The sequence below is a fragment of the Taudactylus pleione genome, unplaced genomic scaffold (genome assembly GCF_031769625.1).
Source record: "Taudactylus pleione unplaced genomic scaffold, aTauple2 ptg000095l, whole genome shotgun sequence".
NCBI lineage: Eukaryota > Metazoa > Chordata > Amphibia > Anura > Myobatrachidae > Taudactylus > Taudactylus pleione.
The window spans coordinates 10,865,787-10,879,929 of NW_028284497.1; positions in this window are offsets into that span (position 1 = coordinate 10,865,787).

The following is a 14,143-nucleotide window of genomic DNA, read 5'->3' on the forward strand; positions in this document are numbered from 1 at the left end:
CATGAAAACTAGATTCAGTATGTGGAACAAAAGTTCAATACCACATGGACAATAAAACAGCAAGGAATTATTAGAAATAAAATAATTATGACCTGGCCAGCAGTGTCACTGAATTAAACGTTGTGTAATTGTTGTTATTCCCTGTTATTTATCCATTGGTTATGGGGGGGAAGCAGGGTGGTGATAGCTCTGGATCAGGAAGTGTCCCCAGGCAAGACACCTCTATTATCCTGTTGTTCAGGGTTTTGACCACAAAATGGCGGGTGTCACCGTCAACTGCCGCAAAGCACACCTAACAGTGTGTTGATCGGCAAGGAGATAGCCCTGTCAACCAATGCTCCAGCAATTATATTCACAGCCCTCCAGTTGGATGAAATAAGGAGAGAGTGGCATCTCCGTATGTCCGTTTGCGCGTGTGCATGCAGCTGTGGACACTCTGGCCTGAAATCTAGCCCGCGGTCTCAGCCACCAAGGCAGGCATCTGGAGATAACGGCAAGCAGGAGCTGTCAGAAATGGTTCCACCCGGGCAGCCGACACCAGTAAGTGACCCAAGACAGTTGCTGGTGTATAAAAGCTTTAAGGGTATCTTCTAAACTCTAGAGATCTCAGATACAAGTCTTCCCAGGTCCACATCCAAGCCATGCCCCCCCATGATATATGTTTTAAAAAAAGTTAATTATATGAACTAGCAGTTAGCAGTGTACATGACTTCAGTAGTCCTTTTACTAAATCCTCAGTAGAAAGAGTTGGAAATTGCGTCAACCATTGGCGCATCCCCTGGCTGACCAAGTCATGGTCTAAATCCTCACTTAAAATTCTATAGTATATGGAAATGGCTTTACGGGAGGATATTGGTCCTGAGAGGCATTGATCCAATAGATTTAGCCAGTCAAGAGCTGAAAATGTCCACACCATCAAGGCTATATAATGCTGTGCCTGAAAATAAGCTAGGGGATAAGCCCTTAAAGTTTCAAATCTTACAATTGCATCATGTAATGTTAGGGGTCACCAAGCATCTAAGTTGAGTAGATGACTTATATTATGAATCCCCCCTGTCCTCCATACCGTAAAAGGATAGGCTGCTCCTCCCTCTTGAAAATCTAAGTTACACAGTAACGGAAGATAAATAGATTTGTGAGCATTAAGGCAATATTTGTGAAGCAGAATGTGCCAGAATCACCTGGTTGTCATAAAGGATTATCAAGAACCTCTGATGGAACCTCTTGATCATGTATATGAAGGAAATATTTTAGAGCCATAGTAGGTAGAAATTGTGATTCAAGGGATGTATTAGTATAGATCTCTTGATCTTGTAACCAATCAATCAAAAATCTCATTAAGGAGGCATGGTTATAAATCAAAATATTAGGAAGACTAATGCAGTCCCTGCCACCCAGCCATAAGAATGATCGGAACAATTTGTTAATTAACTGTGTATCCTTTTTAGTAAGGAGAATGGGTAATGCCTGCAGCATGTAAAGAAGACAGGGAAAGGTCATCATCTTAATAAGAGTGGCCCTATCAAGTTATGACAGCGTCAAATGTCACCAACTACAGAGCACCTCAGTTATAAGTTGAGTCATCCTAGATACATTCATGTTATACAACTGAGTAGAATTTTTGGGCAAAATAATACCCAAGTATTCTAAGTGTGAGGAGGCAAAGGAGAAGGAAAAGGACGAACCCCAGGGGGGAGTGACAATGGTGGGGTAAAGAAACATTGCTCTTGAATTGTCCACGTTGATTTGAAGACCAGAGATCCTGCCAAATTGCCCAAACGTTGGCATGATCAAAGGTAATGTATGCTGAAGGTCTTTAATGTATTAAAGAATATCATCTGCATACAACATGAGTTTAATACTACGAGTGCCCACAACTCCCTGAAAACCAGACCATTGTTGCAGAATATGGAGGAGAGTATTCAATGGCGAGATTAAAAAGGAGAGAGAGGGGACATCCTTGCTGAGTGCTCCGTCCCAACTCCATGGGCATGCCATGCAATCCATTAATAAAAAATGACATAGAGGGGGAATGATTAAAAAAAAGTGAAGTAGAGTAATAAAAGTTTGGAGAAAATTCTCTGCGACTCAAAACCTCAAACAAGTGAGGCCAGAGAACTGAATGAAATGCCTTGTGTGTATCAGTGCTCAGTAACATGTTTTGGGTGTGGGTATCCTGGATAGAGGCATTTATGGTGGCCAGAGCAGTACAGATACCTTTAACTGAATGACTTGCTGTCACAAATCCTAACTTGTGTTCATTCAAGAGAGTGGGTAAGATTTGCTGTAAGCGAGTGGCCATGATTTTCACAAGTAATTTAAAATCTACATTCAATAATGTAATGAGACGGTATGAACCGAGAAGAAGGGGATCTTTCTTTGGGTTAGGTAGGAAGATCATATGGGAGATGTTAAAATACCGAAAGGGGGGAGAGTCGCTATGAATATTACAAAATAAGTCTAGAAGAAGTGTGGAGAGATCATCTTGGAGCATTTTGTAGTACTTTCCAGAGTAGCCGCCTGGACTGGGGGCTTTATGTGTGGGCAGGGCCTTAATTGCATCACGAAGTTCTTGTTCAGTGATTTCCGAGTCTAAGATATCACGTTGGTCTTGGGTAAGTTTGAGTAGGCGAGCCTCATCTAACAAAAGTCTCTGTTGTTATATGTCAACTGGCTATGGGGAATATAACGGTTAATAATAGGTATTAAATAGGTACAAGATGGTCTGTGAATCAGTAGCAGGATTGGGAACTGCAGAAATGTGATTCCTAGATTTTCGTGACTTGGCTATGGTAGCCAATAAACGTCCGGCCTTGTTGCCCCAGCAGTAATATTTATGTTTGAAAAATGCCAGACTTTGTTTCGCCTGCGAAAGAAGGAAGTCCTCTAACAGCTGGATCCAAAGTGTATGTGTTGAAGGTTTGGGTAACGGATGCACATAATGAAGTACAAGTGGTCACTGCTTTGTGCTTCTGCTTAGCCATATAACCGATGATGTGGCCCAGGATAGTCCCATTGATCGAGTTTGTCATCTACAAAATAAGACCATTTTGACTTATGGAAGGAACGAAAATCATAAGAAGAGGCTAAATCCGCTGGAGATCGTAATATGTTATCTCGATAAGGATCCGAGGGAAATGTAAGAGTGACAGTGATGGGAGCATGATCAGAGATCATGATGTTGTGCAAGCGTGTATCATGAAGATGAGACATCAAAACAACAGTCAATAGGAGATAGTCAATATGTGATAAAGAACCATGCACTGCTAAGAGATGTGTATAGGACTGATCTGTAGGGTTCAGAAGGTGCCAAGGATCACACAAGTGTAGTTAGGTCAGTAAAGAGGGGAGCATTCTCCATGCTGAAGGAGATGATAGGGTGGAGGGGCCTTGTCAATTTGTGGAGTTAGACCTGTATTAAAGTCTCCTCCCATGATGAGAGGATACTGTAGTTATCTCTTTGCGGCAACAGTCTAGCAAGTTGACTGAAGAAAGTCAGGGAATCCGTGTTTGGCACATAGACATTCAGCAGCATGAAGTGGGAATGCAGAATTTCACCTTCAATAATAAGGAATCTACCATGTTTATCTACCAGCTGATCTAAAATACTGAATGGCAAACCTTTTCGGAACAAAATGGTAACACCCCTTGTCCTAGTACGAAATAGAGCTGCAATACATGAATCCACCCCGGGGGCATGTAAAGTAGCAGTATCCCCTGTACGCCAATGTGTCTCCTGTAAAAACATTATGTCAGGTCTTAATTTCCTAAGATGGGTAAGTACCCTCTTGCGCTTAATTGGCGAATTTAATCCCCCAACATTCCATGAGGCAAGGCGCAGCTGAATTGGGCTACGGGAGTGAGCTGTATCTGTTATTGGTGTAGATAAATTATCCCTGTGTGGCATTTAAGAAACTGACAAAAAGCATTTTGAAGGACACACAACCCATTGAAAAGGTGAGAGAGACAAGGAGAACTCCCATGGGTGAGCACCGGACACTCAACAAAACAGAACTTAAAATATACATTAAATTATACATTAAAGAAAAACAAAAAAAGAAAATAATGCAAAGTGTTTCACTTCCTAATACTCCAATTTTCAATTTCCTACCAAAAAGAAATGAGGACAAGTGTCGTCCGAGATGGATGGCAAGTGTCCAAATATGTAACCAGTAAGATAACATTAACAATGAATAAAGAGACCCTGAAGATAATCAGGGGCATCTGATATATTTACGTTTTACAGTAAGTAACCTGTTAACTCTGCTTAAATATACTAAGAAAACATAAAATGTTTAACCATATTAAACCAATTAGAGCCTACCTTCCAAACAATGCAGTAAAGGCGAGAGGCTCAATGATGCACTTCTTTGTAAATAAACATAGAGGGCACAGAGTGAGGCCACAGGGGCCAAGGTATGGGGCCCAAAATCCTCAATGTAAGTATAATATTAGTGCATATTCCAAAGAACTAACATATTAGATCAGCACAGATCAAGGAGGTGAAGGTGACCTAGGAGGTGATTGAGTGGGGAAAAAGTGGCTTTTGGCCTGATCGGGGTTCTCAAAGAACAACGGGCGGCCATCCTCAAACACTCTGAGTTTTGCTGGATAAAGAAGTGCAAATCTATGATTATGTGAATGTAGATAGTTGCATACATCAGAAAAGGCTTTACACTTTTGAGCAACTAGCATGAAAAAATCCTGAAAGATCATAATTTTGTGGGATTGGACTACCAAGGGGTTGGACTTGCGGTAAGCAGTTCAAATTTGCTCCTTAGCTTGGTAGTCTTTAAATTTTGCTATGACGGGATGGGGTCTATTATTATCACCCTGTCTTTCTGGGCCTAAAAGATGAACTCTCTCTATTTGTGGGGTACCCAGTGTATCTGCAATGTCTAAGGCTAGATCCTTAGCAAGAAAATCAAGGAGTTGTGGGCCCTTGTAAGATTCAGGAATGCCTATGAATCTAAGGTTATTCCGACGGTGTCGATTTTCTAGGTCATCAATCTTTTCTTTCAGGGATTGAATAGTAGAGGAGTAAGAAATTGTACCGTCTTGGATGGTGTGAACTCTATCCTCAGTATCGCTGACCCTTGTCTCTAGTGTGGTCAAATGGGCAGCATGAGCATCAATTCTAGTCAGGGCAGCCTCTATCTTAATTTCAGTACTTTCCAGTCTTTTATCAAAATGGGTCATTAGCACTTTAGAAATGGCCTCTGCCCTTTCAACCATGGGTAGGGAGGATATGGAGATGACGCCTGGGACAGAGGAACCTGGAGGCTCTAGTGCATCCTGTGGCTCGAGGGGGGAAGAAGGAGGGGCATTTTTGCCCGATCCTTTATTTTATTTGCCCATAATGGCAGAGGATGATACGTCTGGGGGTGTGGACGAGAAGGCCTTAGTAAAATATCTGTCCATACACCGTAGGCCAGTAGGCCGGGACAGAGTAGGCCGGGACACAGCCAAATTTTTTCTTTGTGGTCACCAATAACACGCTATCACTAGAAGCTATGCAAGTTAAAATATACACAGGTTACAATAATAAATTTGAAGCGATGCTCCTAAAGAAATACACAGAATCACATAATTACTTTTCTAAAGAGAATAACAGGAAAAAACTAGAGATGTGCGCCAACCCTCATGTTTTGGTTTTGGATCTGGCTCACCCCTGGTTTTGGATCTGGATTGGTTTTGCCAAAACCTCACCTCTGTGTTTTGTTTTTCGGTTTTCGTTTTTGATCTGGATTTTTTCTTAAAATATCATAAAAACAGCTAAAATCACATAAAATGGGAGTTCTGGCAGTGTTGGCAGTGTGGGGTCGCTGATGGTGCCCTCAGTACGTGGGGCAGCAGTGCAGGGGTGCCGGCAGTGTCCTTAGTGCAGGGTGCTGGTGGTTTCAGCAGAGCGGGGTGCCAGCGGTATTCTCAGTGTGGGGGTCCTGATGGTGACAGCAGTGCATGGCTCGTGGTGGTGTCCTCAATAAAGGGTGCCAGCTGTGTCGGCAGTGGGGGTATCGGTAGCGGGGGATGCTGCCAGTGGGGGTCGGCAGCAGGGGGTGCCGACGGTATTGGCAGCCGGGGATGCCAGCAGTGTGGGTGGGCAGCATCTTCTTCTACTTCCTGTGGCCATATTCAATGGTCTTAATGCTGATTGGCTGAGAGCCATGACAGACGGCTCTCTCAGCCAATCAGAGTTAAGCCCGCTCAATACAAAACCTCGCGATCCGCCATTGGGACCGCAAGGTTTTGCCTCGGGAGAGGGATCTGGGGCAGGCAGAGAGATCCGAGCTTGGGTCGTATCGCCCTGGATCCCCGAAATTCGGGTGGGTTCGGTTCTCTGAGAACTGAACCCGCTCAACCCTAGAAAAAAAACCACAATAAAGAGTGGAAAATGTTTTAACAATAGAGTGATTGCACTCTGGGCCTGATTCTGACCCGCTCGCGAGCACTGAGCACTCACAAGCGGGTCGATGTTGGCCCAGTGCGCATGTGCATGAGGGAGCCGGCTCCGTCGTGTGCACGCGCGAGACCCGGATAGCGATGGGGAAGCTGTCGCTCCGGGTCTCGCTACAAAGGGGGTGTGCTGTCGATGGTGAGTGACAGCACACCCCCTTTGGAGGGCGTGCTGGGGGCGTGGCTGCCCAGATGGAGGCGTTCCCATGGGAATGCCTACCATCTGGGGCCGGCCCCACTGACATCACAAATGATGTCAGTGGGAGTGCTCTCGGTCCTGATAGAGCCGAAAGCACTCCAGGGCTTGCAGCAATGAGACCCTACCACAAGGGTCTCGTTGCAAGCCTGATGGTCACAATGGTCTTGACCATCGTGACCATCTTTTTGGCCACTCGCTATAGCTGTGGGTGGACACCCACAGCTATGCAAGCGGCCAGGAGGCCGCTCAAAAAAAACAGAGGGACGGCCCTGATTCAGAGCGAGCGCTCTGTCAGAGCGTCCGGCTCTGAATCAGGGCCTCTCTCACCATCCGATAATTTATATTCCATATGAGTATAACAAACTAGATGTGTTGCTTGATGCTATTACAGTACCATCAACATGCAAGACAGGCGAAATATCTGTCAAGTGTAGTTGGAAATAACAATAATCAAGTGTAGTTTTCAAAATAAATCAAATAAAGCACTGAGAATAAACAGATGTGACATATAAATTTGTTGTAGTACAGTCAATGTATAATATCAAATGATATCTTTTAGAATACAGTTGTCAATAATAATGGATAAGTGTAATTCTGAGACAATATCTCTATAACACCACTAGGTGTGGTGTTGTACAAAGATAATTACAGCTACTGTAAAAAATACAGTACAATTAATTGAAAAAAACAAAACAAAAGGGGGGTAATGAGACAGTAAGGTTGCGATTACAGCTAAATATTAGTATAGTAGCACAATGAACCTACTTGAGATACTATTGAGATACCTACTTCAGTTATATAATTCTCTGAAAAAAATGTAGAGTCTCATAAAATAATAAGCAAAGAAAATAAGTTCTTAAGAAGGAACATATACAGTATTAAAGATGAGTAGGCAAGTGGACAAACTGGTATAGGAATCATTCAGCCCCAGGTGGGAAGAAGAAGAACAGCCATATCAGGGGAACTGGATATTACTGGCACCAATTATGAGAGGGAATTGGATAAGAGTGAGATATGGGAGAAATTGGATACAGGGAATGGAAAGAAGGTTTAGGGAGGGCAGAGGCAATGCACTGAGGAGGTAAGGAACCAAGCAAATGTATGAAAGGAAAAGTATGTAGGTGTGTTAGTATAGAGAGGGATAACAGACAATATTAATACCAGGAGAGGTATTGAATGGCCATCACCGAAGCACCACTAATCCAGGAGGACACCGGCCGGCAAGATCTGCAGAACAGGTACAAGGGACAGCCAGGAGTGCCAGATCAGTCACCTCTTCAGATGGCATCAGAGTTCCTCCAACAGAGCAGAAGCAACCAGATCCACCAACATTTAGTCACCAGGTAGATGATTTTGACACTCAGTGGAATGAGCAGCCTCAGGGGAGGCATATAACGCAATGCTGTGGTGATATTAAAAGGCGGCCACCCTAGAGTTGCAGACAAGGAGCTGGTCTTCAGGGGACCAGGAGAGAGGATCAGAACCCCAGCGACAGTGGTAGATGTGCAGAGATCCAGCGGTGCTCCGACAGGTAAGTGAGCTGGTTCTACAGAGAGCCATGGGGTGGGCTCTTCGGATGTTGGTAACAGCGTCAGGTGCACAAGAGTCCGGCAGCACCCAGGACTCCCTACCCGGCAGTATCAGAAAGCTGAAAAGCAGTCACTGCCAGTGGGAAGATGATCTTCATTGCAGCAGGGCTGAAGCAGGGAAGAGAACCGGCTGCACACAGATGGCCACGGGGTGGGCTCTTCAGAGTTCATTAACAACGGCAGATGTACAGGAGTCCGGCGGCACCCAGGGCTCTCCAACCAACAGCAGTAGAAGGTTGCACGACTCGATGCTGTCTGAACTACCGGGACAATGATCCTCGTCGCAGCGGGGGTCAGGTAGGCAAGGTTGCTGGCCTTACATGGGTGGCCATGGGGTGGACTCACTGTAGATTAGGTGGGGGAGTCAGCGGTAGCACACCTGATTGAGATAGAGCCACAGACAAGGTGGTTTCCTCAGGTGCTGCGGGGATAACAAGCTGTCACAAGCAAAGCAGCTTTAGCGGCCATGATGTCTTCTACACCGAGTTTTGCGCCAAACACTTGGCTAGCGTGTAGGCCACAGCTACCCTTAGCAGAAATCTGGCAGAATGTGAGTGGGTAGTGGCAATATATATATATCAAATGAATCCCCATTGTATAAACCAGGTAATGAGTAACAGGAACACCACTACTGGGTCCCGACGCAGAGCCCAGCCAGCAGCATTATTTACCTCCGGTCTCCACTTCATGGGCCAACACTCCAGCCACAGGGCGCAGGTCTGGCGGGCGTCCCTCATCGTGCAGTGTGACATCATCCTCCAGAGATGCCGGCGGAGTCCTTACTTAATGGGATGAGTCCATCTTGTCGTAGCCAGAGTCCACCAGTGAGTCCTGGTTCTCTAGTCAGCTGGGAGTCTGTCACCAATCAGCAACAGGTGACGTCTTCTCAAGTCCTAGTATTTGGCTCCTGTTACCTTTATGCCTTGGATTTTCTATGCAATCCCGTTTTCCGCTCCTTTGCCTAAAGTGGCTACTCTGGGTACTAACCTGAAGCTCCTAAATATGCACACCTCCGCCTCTCATCCATGTCTCTGTGACACACTTCAGTGTACTACATCTGGAGTTCAACGCATCTGTGTGTATTCAAGACCCACACGCACCGCAAGCCAAAGTCACTACAGTCTAGCTGGATATACCTCTATACATTCTCCAAGGATTCTCATCTCTTCTTGCTGGGCGTACCCCAGTAACTCAGACTCAGGATTCCTGCATATGTCCATTGAGTATAATTCAGTGTAATCTGACTAGTGTCCTGCTTGTCGTGGAGTTCCTACACTAGTCGTTCAACTCCCTATACGCTGTTACTTTCAAGTCACAGATTCTCAGGATTCACGTGTTTTCTCGTTCTGGACTGTTAGTTTATTACTACCTATCATTCCCAGCAGTTTTCTGTTTGTTCCAATAAAGCCCCGTGTACTTCATCACAACTGGAATCTATCTTATTTCTCTTATGAGGAAAAGCTATCTGAAACCTCCTCAGTTTCTGCCACCATGGTCCCAGCCCACAGAGCCTGCTCCATCACAGGCGGCCAATCTTCCTTGAGTCATGACAGTTTGTACAGGCCCAATGAATTCCAAACAGGATCAGTCTTCAGGAGCCCATGCCTTGGATAACCTGGTGGCTAGACTAGAGGCACAGGAGAATACACAAGCAGGAGTACTCCAATGCTTGCAGGACCTTTCAGTTCATTTGGATCAGCTCCAAGTTGCTCCACAGCCTGTGGCTACAGTTTCTTCAGCCTCTCTGGTGCTGCTATGAGACCCACTGAGTCTCATCTACATCTTCCAACCCCAAACCGTTTTAACAGTAATCCCAAGAATTGCCATGGACTCCTTAACCAGTGCGAGGTGCTCCTGCCACAGAACTTTCCATCCCCCAGAGCCATGGTGCATATATCATCTCACTCTTGATTGAGGAAGCATTGGATTGGGTGTCCCCACTGTGGGAGAGGAATGATCCGCTAGTTTCCGACTACCAAGAATTCCTTCAATCTCTCAAAATTATATTCAATGAACTGGGCAGGTCGGTCGCAGCCGCTGTAAACATTCTTTGATTAAAACAAGGGCCCCGTCCTGTGGGGCAATATGTTTTCCAGTTCCAGACAGTAGCCACTGAGCTACAGTTGAATAACGAGGCCTTAAAAGCCGCTTACTGGAATAGTCTCTTAGACAAGCTCAAGGATGAACTGGTCACACGAGCTCTACCAGTCTTGAAGATCTGATATCTCTCAGTGTCAAGATTGATCTACAATATGTCTACGTGAACGTGGTATAAAAAAAGCCGAAGTGATCATTTCCGGACTTGTCCACTACCCCAGTCTTGCACTTCTACTTCCATCAGTGAAAAACTGATGCAAGTAAATCGAGCCAAGTTAACGGTAGAGGAGAAACTACGTAGATGGCGACAGAATTTGTGCCACTATTGTGCATCCTCAGAACATTATTTGAATAAGTGTCCTTTAAGGCCGGGAAATGGACAAACCTATTCTGCAAGGGGGAGATCAGGCTGGGGGTTCTTCCTGCAACCTTCCCGAACCAAGATTGCTCCATGCCTGTCTACATTGAGGATATTGAGTCCCATTTTCTAGAGTTTTCCGCCTTAGTAGAATTCGGCACTGCCAGTAATTTTATTTTCTCATCCATTGTTCAGCAATTGGCTGTCCCAGTTTTGCTTTTTCCTCGCCCCATTACTCTCACTGCAGTCAAAGGGACATGAATTGACAACAGAATCGTCACCCATGTCACCAAAGCCCTTCTAATGAAAATTTGAGCTTTGCACATTGAACAGATAGAGTTTCTAGTCATTCCAGCCACCACCCATGAAGTTGTCCGTGGACTTCCATGGCTACGTCTGAACAATCCCAATATCAATTGGTCTACTGCTCAGATTTTGTCTTGGATTCCCCATTGTCATCAGCAATACCTGAATCGAGTGGTTTGAGTTGCGGACACCAAGACTCATCTTTCTAATGACATTCCCCGTCAATATCTGGTCTTCGCTGATGTGTTTTCAGAACAAGCGGTCGACAAGCTGCCACCTCACCGGCCTTGGGATTGCCCTATTGACCTATTGCCTGGTAAAGTGCCTCCCCGAGGTCATACCTACCCTCTGTCGATTCCAGAGACCCAGTCAATGACCCAATATATCCAAGAAAACCTACAGTAGGGAGTTATCCAACCTTATTCATCTCCTTATGGGGCTGGGGTTTCAGTGTATGGAGTGGGAGCAGTCTGATCTCAGATGTCTCCGGAAGGGAAACTAGTGTCCTGTGGGTTCTTTTCCCGAATATTCTCTCCTGCCAAGAAGAACTACTCCATCGGGGATCAGGAACTTTTGGCCATTAAATTGGCTCTAGAAAAATGGAGATACTTATTAGAAGGAGCAAAACACGCTACAGTATAACCATTTACACTGATCACAAAAATCTCCTATACCTGAAGTTGGCCCATTGCTTGACTCCCTGCCAGATCTGCTGGGTGCTCTTTTTCTCCCATTTTGATTTTGTATTGAAATATCTTCCAGGGTCATTAAATGTCAAAGTCGATGCTCTTTCCAGGTCCATGTTGAAGGAAGAGGAGCAAACCTCTGCAAGAATATCCTATTGTCAACCCTCTGGCTTTTGCAACCACCGGAGTCTCTCCTACTCCCCCTCGGGGAAAAACTTTTGTTGCTCCAGAACTAAGGAACAAATTGTTATCCTGGGGTCATGATTACCTCTTTTCTGGTCACTCTAGAGTTCGCAAGACGTATTTCTTTCTTCAACAAAAATATTGGTGGCAGTCTATGATAAAGGAGGTACAAGAGTTTATACGATCCTGTCCCAAAGGTGTTCTACACAAAAATTCTCAAAAATCTCCTTCTGGACTGCTCCATCCTCTCTCAATTCCAGTCAAACCATGGTCACATCTGTCGATGAACTTTATTACCAATTTACCAGACTCCAAAGGATTTACTGTCATATGGGTCATAGTGGACCGTTTCACTAAGATGGCTCACTTTGTCCCCCTGCCTCATCTACCTTCTGCTGCCACGTTAGCACAACTATTCATTCAGGAAATCTTTCGTTTACATGTGCTACCCCAGGAGATAGTCTCGGATCAAGGAGGTCAATTCGTAGCCCATTTTTGGAGAGCTTTATGTGCAGCTATGCATACTAAATTAGTTTTCCTCAGCCTAACACCCAAAATCGAATGGTCAGATGGAGACGGTAAATCAAGACCTGGAAACTTTCCTCCAGATATAGTTGTCCTCCTCTCAAGAGACTTAATACCCTGAGCGGAGTTCACCCACAACTTCCATTTCCATTCATCTACGGGAGTAAGTCCGTTCTTCACCAACTACGGGTTACACCCACGCATCAATGAATTCCAGTCTTCATCCACCATGGAAGTTCCCACTGCCAGTTCTGCTTTACTACATTTTGCGCAGATTTGGAGACAAGTTCAGCTGTCCCTCAAGAAGGCATCACGTAGCTACAAAGTATTTTCTGACAGAAAATGTTCTTCTGTGCCCAAGTATTCTCCTGGTGATCATGTGTGGCTTTTGACTAAACACTTGAGGCTCCGGGTCCCCACCATGAAATTTGCCCCTCGGTTTATTGGGCCATTCCAGATTGAACGGGTCCTTAACTCCGTGGTGTTTAAAGTACACCTTCCTCCTAATCTGCAAATTTCCAACAATTTTCTCAAGCCATTAATACTGAATTGTTTCCATGCCAAGATTCCCATGACACCACCAGTGCAGACTGCTTGGGGACTGGAGTTTGAGGTTGTGAAGATCTTAGATTCCCATTGGTACCAAGGACAATTACAATATCTTGTGGATTGGAAAGGGTATGGTACTAAAGAAAGGTCCTGGACCAAGGCTGTAGATGTACATGCTCCTAATTTTGTGCACAACTTCCATTTGAGATTTCCACAGACCCCTAAGTGGCTTCTGGGGTCTGCCGTTAAAAGGGGGGGTACTGTCAGGAACACCGCTCCCGATGCAGAGCCCAGCCAGCAACATTACTTACCTCCATCTGGTCTCCGCTTTGTAGGCCTGGGCAGCTGCCATCAATCTTCGTGGTAATGCTCTAGCCACAGAGTGCAGGTCTTCCTCTCCATGCTGGCGGGCATCCCTCGTGCAGTGTGATGTCATTGTCCAGAGTTGCCAGCAGAGTCCTCAGTTCATGGGCGCAACCATCTTGTTGTAGCCAGGGTCCACCAGTGATTCCTGGTTCTCTAGTCAGCTGGGAGTCTGTCACCAATCAGCAACAGGCACTGCATATATAAACCCTTCTTGGATACTCATTCAGTGCTAGTACAACATCTTCTCAAGTCCTAGTATTTGGCTCCTGTTACCTTTATGCCTTGGATTTTCTATGCAATCCTGTGTTCCACTTCTTTGTCTAAAGACGCTACTCTGGGTACTAACCCGAAGCTCCTAAATACACACACCTGTGCCTCCCGTCCATGTCTCTGTGACGCACCTCAGTGTACTACATCTGGAGTTCAACACATCTTTGTGTATTCCGCAAGCCAAAGTCACTACAGTCTAGCTGGATATACCTCTATACGTTGTCCGAGGATTCTCGTCTCATTTTTCTGGGCATACCCCAGTAACTCAGACTCAGGATTCCTGCATCTGTCCATTGAGGATAATTTAGTGTCATTTGACTAGTGTCCTGCTTGTCATGGAGTTCCTACACTAGTCGTTCAACTCCCTATACGCTGTTACTTTTAAGTCACAGATTCTCAGGATTCACATGTTCTCTCGTTCTGGGCTGTTAGTTTATTACTACCCATCATTCCCAGCAGTTTTCTGTTTGTTCCAATAAGGCCCTGTATACTTCATCACAACTGGAATCTATCTTATTTCTCTTATGAGGAAAAGCTGTCTGAAACCTCCTCAGTTCTG